The sequence below is a fragment of the Ptychodera flava genome, chromosome 4 (genome assembly GCF_041260155.1).
Source record: "Ptychodera flava strain L36383 chromosome 4, AS_Pfla_20210202, whole genome shotgun sequence".
Classification (NCBI taxonomy): domain Eukaryota; kingdom Metazoa; phylum Hemichordata; class Enteropneusta; family Ptychoderidae; genus Ptychodera; species Ptychodera flava.
The window spans coordinates 7,789,443-7,797,708 of NC_091931.1; the positions used below are offsets into that span (position 1 = coordinate 7,789,443).

Below are 8,266 nucleotides of genomic sequence, written 5' to 3' on the forward strand. Positions count from 1 at the left end.
GAATAGAAATCAACGGCGGGCACTGTGCAAAATTTGGTACTAGAAAAAGAAATTAACTAACATATTTTGGAATTCAAAATGGCTGCCATCCCTCTGTTAAATCTATGGGCAAATATAAATTTTCAATTTTTGAAAAACTAAGACACTGACAATATTTCTTACACCGACAACTTTAAAATGAGCCCCCACATGTGGTAGATCAGACTTGTGAAAATTTGAGAGTTTGAATATCTCTTCCAAAAGTATTATATTCCATACAGAAACAGTAAACCCCTAATGACCCTGGTGTTCATTTCAGCATCGTAAATCCTACTGATGTCAGAGTATGAGGATACAACACACAAAATACATCATACAGATTTTTAATAAATATCGCCAATGGCACTTGATCACAACTGGCACATTGTGAAACTACTCTATCTCTGGGTACACCTGTACATGAAATACTGAATGGGTAGGTGCTGCGGGTTTGGAGTTTGTCAGTAAATGCACACAGAAAACAAAGTCCCGAAGTAGCGAATTCCAGCCATTTTCAAACCACACTGTTTGTCAGTGGGGTAAGCAATATCGCAAAAATCACATTTCCAGGCTAATAGACTATGTTTTACGAAATCACACATCCTTATTACAAAATAAAAAGATCTTTGTCTTTAAATCAATGCGCCAGTAAACAGGTCCAGCAGCTAGTTATGTCATCAAGTCTGTAATGTTAAGGGTCATAACAAATGCGAGAAATCTAAAACATTAAATATGTTGTTTTTTATCAATTTTATTACCAAAAGCGCATGAAAATCTCTGATACTTTGAATCAGCCATCCTGCATATTTGTAACATTCATCAAAACCTCATTTCTGTTCCACAACTCATTAAATAGTCCACAATGCAGGATTGGTGTACATTCCAAAACTACATATATGAAAGACCCCTAAAATCAATTAGTTAAAGGGGGTTAGAAATTTCCCAAAACTATCTAACCGCTGCTCTGTTTGGCTCCATTTTTCGGAATCGGAACCTTGGAATTAGTCTGAATATCTCTACCAAATATCAATGCAGTCTGTTCAGCAGTAATGACCTATGGTCATTATGTCCAATGGCGCTTGGACATAATGACCGCCTAGTATTATCGGCATTTATCAACAACCACACTCACTGTGAATTAGACAGACCACGAAGTCAATGAGCAACATATAGCTGACAGACTATTTTTCACATTGCGATTTTAAGCTCATTTTCATGAGAAAAGAGACATGTATATGTATATGGAGAAAAAGCAGAAGACATATTTGTAAATTGTTTGTTAAGTGACAATCATATATGCATCTCTTGAAATTTTGTGGTTATAAGGTATAACAGTAGTGTAAGAATAATGAGGTATGAATAAGTTAGTAAAGCTAAGTTGACAGTAATTAAGATTACAAATTATACACTAAGCTGGGGAAATCTGATTGAAATAAATGTTGAAAAGTAGCAAAGTCATGGTCATCTTTTGTCTAATACCTTGTGTAAGTTCATGAACTTTACATAAATCTTGCTATAGATTTGTTGCTAATGGGCAATAACTGTGTTTCAGATCATTTGAGAGCAATCTATCCATGACAAGTTTAAATTGTAATATACTTCTATTTAAAGGAGAGAAACTTCTCAAATAATTTTTTTCCCTGTAATTTGCTGTGAGAACACATTGACAGATACTCAGGACTCTATGCTGGTGCTACCTTGATAACTAACCTACAACTTGTAACATCATTGTCTAACCTGTTCACCCCAATTTCCTGTAGACAGGTCCACACTCTCCATTGATAACAATGTGTTTGGGCCATACCATTGTAGTGAAAGACTGTAACATGTGAGGTTTTGGATACTTAATCTCTGAAATGTCAAAGTCTGCATATTGACTCAAGGATGTTTACTTAACCAATGCCTAGGGTCATCTCAAAAGTGAGAATCTAAACTATGAAATATGTTTTTTTAATGCTTTTGATGCCCAAAAGACCATAGAAATCTCTTATACTTCGAATCAGCCATCCTGCATATTTCTAACATTCATCAAAACCTCATTTCTGTTCAACAACTCATAAAACAGTCCACAATGCAGGATTGGTGTACATTCCAAAACTACATATATGAAAGACCCCTAAAATCAATTAGATAAAAAGGGGGGTTAGAAATTTCCCAAAACTATCTAACCGGCGCTCCGTTTGGCTCCATTTTCGAATTGGAACCTTGGAACCAGTCTATGTATCGGTATCAAATATCAACGCAGTCCGTCAGCAGTTTTTGACTTTTTGTCGTTTACGGAAATGGACGACATCAAAAACACCGGTTGAAACCACCTCTATATCACAATTTCCAGTTGTGATAATAAACAATGTCATAATATTAATAAAAACAATACACATAGCAGCCCTACCATAAATACACAATAACAGTACATGCCTAGCATCTATAGAATACTCAATATGCCAGTATTTCAAATGCCATAAAATTCATGCCATTATTTCAGAATGCAATAAAATACATGTAATTTTTCAAGTATGTTGACATCACATCACAACAAAACATGATTTGGTAGACCTTATCATTTCAGCAATGGTACTGACTTCAGGAGTTTTCATATCTGTATCATCCAGTTCAGCACAAACTCTTTCGGTGTCCTAAAGATTGGATTGTGTCTGAAGAATCTGAAAGTAATGCAATAAAATAGTTCAAGAGGCATTTGCTGAAAATCCTAACTGAAGTACTTGTATTTCATTCATCAATACCATTCATAGTGAAAGCAGGATACAAATCTTCAACTTTTCAGAAATGTGTTCAGTAATTCAGTATTACCTATCATAGGATTTCTGTGTGCAGAGTTTCTTCCTTCTTTTCCTGAAAGAAACATTTACTAGATATATTAGTTAAATAAACAGAACCTTTTGAAATTTAAATGCAACAGCATCAAATCATTTGTCATGACATAAAAATAACACAGGTGGAACAAACATGAAACATGAACGACCTGTCCACTTGATAGTGAGTCAGTTAATCAGAAGCACTTTATTTTACATGTAATTTGAGCCAAGATCGTGTATACTTCGCAGTGTGAAATTGGACTGGCACAAATTCTCACGGCTTTTTCTTGTAATCTTGGCAATTTTATGGGGTTTTATAACACACCCATGAAGAGCCCAAACGAAATTCCTGTGGACAGGTATAGGACACACACACAGACACAGACACAAAGTACTCCCTGAAACTATACAAATGTTCTGGCTGCACTTGTTGGCAAAGCTTCTCATCATTACATCTGTGATGGTTTTCAGTTGGCTTTCATCTTATAACTTCAAAACATCTGATTAGAGTGATTCTTACCTCTGTAAATTAAATGTAAAAAATATTAGAAGAGCAGTCCTTTATAGTGTCTGGCAAACAAATTGTACTTCCTCCTACTGTGAATTTCCTTCCATTGTACTGGTGGCCAGGGTTCTTCTGATTGGAGTATACCCATACTCTGCTTTCTGAAATAAAATAAATTTGACAAATTAAGAATCGTATTATTATTACAATAAATTTGAAGTAGAACACAATGAATGGACAAGAATTAGTTTCTTTATATGAGATAAAAAAGTACTCCCATACCGAAAGTCAAGGTAAATCTTCCAACAGTCACTCTCCATATTTACATTGTTGCTATTGAACCGGCAGCAGGCGGCAGCTGATCAATGTCACCTCACGTCAACATGGAGCACCTAAAGGAAAGAAAAAAAGGAACAACAGTTTAGTCTTTCACTGAACAATTAATTCAAGAAGTAGAAATGACCCCACAATCATTAGAAGCCTTCCTTGATGTTGACAAGATATAATTATTACAAGATAGAAAATTTGTATGCATGCCAAACATGTTAAAAACACTATTTGAGGTAAAACTTTGTACAGATGCCAAAAATGTTAAAAAAGGTGGAAATTTTGCAGGTGTGCCAAAGATGTTAAAAACAGTCTCAGAGTGCAACCATTCCACAGAGAATCGTATGACATTACAGAAGGGAAATTCTAGATCTGTTACCAGTGCGTAGCAGTAAATTATTGAGTAAAAAGTATTTTTATTGTGGTCCCCCTCATTGATCCTGAAAAATTAATTTTGTTTCCTAACATGTAATCAGTCAAATACGTAAAGAATAATAATAATGCATGAACAATATCAAAATGGCCCAAGCTAAGACTGCACAAGCAGCTACAGAATCCAATACATAGTGCATTGTCTCGGAAAGATCAAGGAAAATTATGGCTTCTGAGCCAAAGCTGATTCACTACAGTTTTGAGAACAATATAAATTTCAAGGCCTGTGCGAATGAGTTCATATCTGTTGCTAATGGCAACTGATGTTACAGACCATATTTACTGAGAAATTATCGGTTAAAACTCCCATGTTGGGACAAAGCTAAGCGAGAGTAAGAAGATGGGAATCAAAATGGTATATCTCATACATGCATGTATATACATTTCCTCTGCGAGTGCCCCCCCCCCCCCCCCTCCCCCCCCACACACATAGGGACTGGCCTATTTGTAATGATGTTGCAGCTTTCATTGATTCTCTTTTGGGCAAGTTGAGCCTAATTCAATTTTCTGATCACAAATTCAATACTCACAAGAAGTTTATAATTCAAAAGTAAACATTCATATTTAGAGTGCTGATATGTTTGAATTAATGACAAAATAAATTTAATGATATTTGTTTGACTGTGTAAAATGCCATTCCTTGGAAACTTCCTTTTTATGAGATCAGCCTAATCATTGTGAACTGTAGCCCTTGGGAGAAAGAATGTGATTTGGAATGTGTTTTGTGTAAATATACAGATATAATCAACAATTAATAGTTTGTCATTTGATTGTTTATCATTAGATTGTTTATTTCATTCGCAATCTACACTTGCATAAATAGTTGTAGCATAATTGATCAAAATGTTTTCTAATAGAAGTCTTCCATTGAGCTGGTAACACCTGTTAACAATTGGCATAGAGAGGTATTATATTTAAGGAGGGGAGAAAGTTTGATACCCAGAAAATGCACAACACAAACTTCAGTACTTCTTTAAGCTCAACATTGACGTGTCAAATGAACTCTGAATGACTGACCTTTATGCAAATGAGGAACACTTGCTATTTGAATTCTATCAGAACATTTGAAAATATAGCCTTGACAATAAATAATGCTGATGATTTGATTACTATTACTATGTATATCAGTAAAAACATGTAACAAGACAATAGAACTGTTATTATTGAACATCTTATGACTTTCATGAAGTAATACTGATGAATCTGCACCTTGAAGTCTACTATTAGATCATTTTGTGAGGATATTTTTTCAGTGTCTGCAGACCTGATTATGGTAATCATCATATAAATATTTGGAAAACAACAGATTGCAACTTTATGAAGTGAACATTTCATTGTTCAGTTCATTGTACAGAAGAACAGATGTGATTGACCAGCAGTTATGGAGAAAAGGGAACTTACAAATGCAATATTGCAAATTTCTCTATACTTTGAACAAATTAATATTATCATCCCTTCTTTGTTTGAGACAGCTAAGCTAAAAAGTTGACCAATGACAGAGGTTGACTGGCGACCGTGACCATCTTCTTAAGGTTTGCTTTGTGATAGCTGAGCTGAAAATCGGACCTAAAAATTTGCACATTGTGTTGCATCATTAGCTCATCAACGGGCAAATGTCAATAGTTTGAATGTGTGAAATTAACAGAGTAAGATATTCTAGATTGTAAACCTTTGCATTAAAATTATCAGCGAGGAATACTTGGTCAAAATTTAATCTCAAGAAGGCTCTTGGATATTGGTAAAGGACAACACACTTTACATTCACACACAAGTATAGTACTACTACTTTGTGTGTATAGTTGGTCAAGTTCAATTCCCATACATGTATGTACACTTAAATTGAGTGAGTGGAGATTTCATATTTTTCATTTCATCAACTTGAAGACAATACATACATGTGCATCTTCCTACTGCTTGAAAAGTTAGTTATCATATGCAGCACTAGAAATAAACTTATATTTAGTGATAGTAATTGAGTCAAGGTAAAATCATTACAGTGATAAAGTTTGTAACACCAAGCAGTCATTATCAGTAAAGGCATTTTTATGAGACACACATCAAAGATTAAAACTGTGTACAGTACAAAATGCTACACTTTGTAATACATGACAAGGTGTGCTTTATGCAGAAAACAAGTGATGTAAAATACCCAATTAAGTGAACATAGGCTTTTGAGGTGTTTTAAAGTGGGCAAGGTGAGAGTCATTCAGTTTGTTGTGCACCAGGAGCATTGAAAGACCAATTGCAACAAGCAAAACTAATGAGCTGATGAGCAGCTGTGAGGATTGCCAATTATAATCATTAGAAATGTGACTTTCTAGTTTGACTTGCTCTTAATTTGCTTGCTACTTGCAGTTTTGGGAGTTAGTTCTTGTAATCAAAGACAAGATCGCTCAATTCACATGGTGTTTAAATTTGAATGAAACGCTTCCTCTCAGTAAACATCTTCATTAAATTCCAAAGACATTCAATTCCAGTATTTTAGGTCTTATCTAAAGCACATATTAAATATTTATAAGGGCAAGATTTTTTCATTATTTAAACAAAATGCAATGATAAAATTCAACATTGATGGCATATGCTGTGAATAAGTAAAGATAAAACTTGTCATCTGTAATCATGTCTGACCATGTTATTGCATGTCACCAAATTTGGTTGATACCACTGGGTGTTACTAACCATATGTCACCCTGTTGTAGGTGTATTCCAACACTGGAATCCTCACCTCGTCATGGGGTTGACTCTATATTCTTGCCCTCGCAGATACTGTAACCCTGTTGGCAAGTCAACTCCCCTAATCCTAGCCGTCAATGGTTATCTAACAGTTATCTACGTCTGAGGGTCATATTAATTTAATTGGGGGAGTTATTATGATGACCATAGTTCACAGGTCAATTGCCACATTGATAAGTACCCAGAGCACACAATTAATAACATGCATATTAAGTTAACTTTTTTACAAATTCACAGCTACATTTAGAGACTTAAACAAGGCACAATTATTCAGTGCCAATAGACAGTATAGTGTTGCCACAATTCAATGTGTACCTGTTTAGAATATTACTTGTTATGTACACCTTATAAATACTTGGTTTACACTGAAGTCAGAGCCCAAAAGTCCTTTCATCTCCTATCTCATGGATTTCAATGAAGAGGTTAACTGAAATAGCATCAGCCATAACTGAAAGTTTTGCTTCATAAAATTGTATAAACCTGTCCTTGATTATGCAGAAACATCCACCAAATACTGCGAGAGAAAACAAATCATTTCAAGCTTGTCAAACTATATAAAATTACTGCCAAATTATTTGAAAGATTTTTCCATTGATTGTTGGTCTATCAAAATGATACACACGAGTTGTGTAATTTTTGGTGAGGAAATACAGCAGCTTTAATTTTTTGTTCAGCCAATCACAGGTGGTTTGGGTCTAGATCAAAGTAAGCCAAATAATGCCACTGAAAATCAAAATGTTGGTCAGGTATTTTTTTAAACACCTCATAAACCACATTTATCACTCAGGAATATTGCTATTTGCAAATTGTAGATTCACTAATATTTGTATTCAAACAAATTCTAGCCGGCCAATGTTTGACAAAAATTCTGGGCAACACTGCTCCTTTATTCATGTAAAATGGTTGCTGACAAATAGGCCTATACCCTACTGAAATGACTGCTTCAAGATGTTACAATGGCGATTTTTCATGATTTTTTTTGTCTTTGTCACTAAAATTACTAACAACAATGATAGCAGAATTTCCTCATTTGCAATGACTTCCTGACAGTCCTCACAAAAGAAAAACAACTTGGTTAAGCTTTTTATAATTAATAAGATAATTTATGCAAGCGATTTTGTACCATTGATCATTCATTAGAATCATGTTTTCATAGTTACTAGCTTCAATGGCACTGTTGCTTTGTAATAATGAAAAATAATTGCATGGAGTTTGTAGAGTACTTATGTACAATACTGGAATAATCTGAAGGGAGTAGTGTATTTGTCAATTAATTCTAAGTGGAAATGTTTTTGAGAATATCATATATCTTAAGCAGGTAGGCAGTATTGCAATAAAATGTGCACAAATTATATAGTGTTGTCCTTCTACCAACAATTTGAATCATGAGAGGATGAAAAATAATTGTTCGTTTTAGAGGAACTTCCTTTTGTCA

At 34.5% G+C, this 8,266-nt stretch overlaps 1 long non-coding RNA gene across 1 annotated transcript; it reads right to left on the reverse strand.

Moving 5' to 3' along the window:
* Positions 1–2,610: 2,610 nt before the first annotated feature.
* Positions 2,611–4,237, reverse strand: LOC139130408 (uncharacterized). The gene is made up of 4 exons (XR_011551845.1): positions 3,622–4,237; positions 3,355–3,500; positions 2,830–2,871; positions 2,611–2,681 (listed from the first exon to the last, which is right to left on the reverse strand). It is a non-coding gene; the product is annotated as an uncharacterized lncRNA (long non-coding RNA).
* Positions 4,238–8,266: the final 4,029 nt, after the last annotated feature.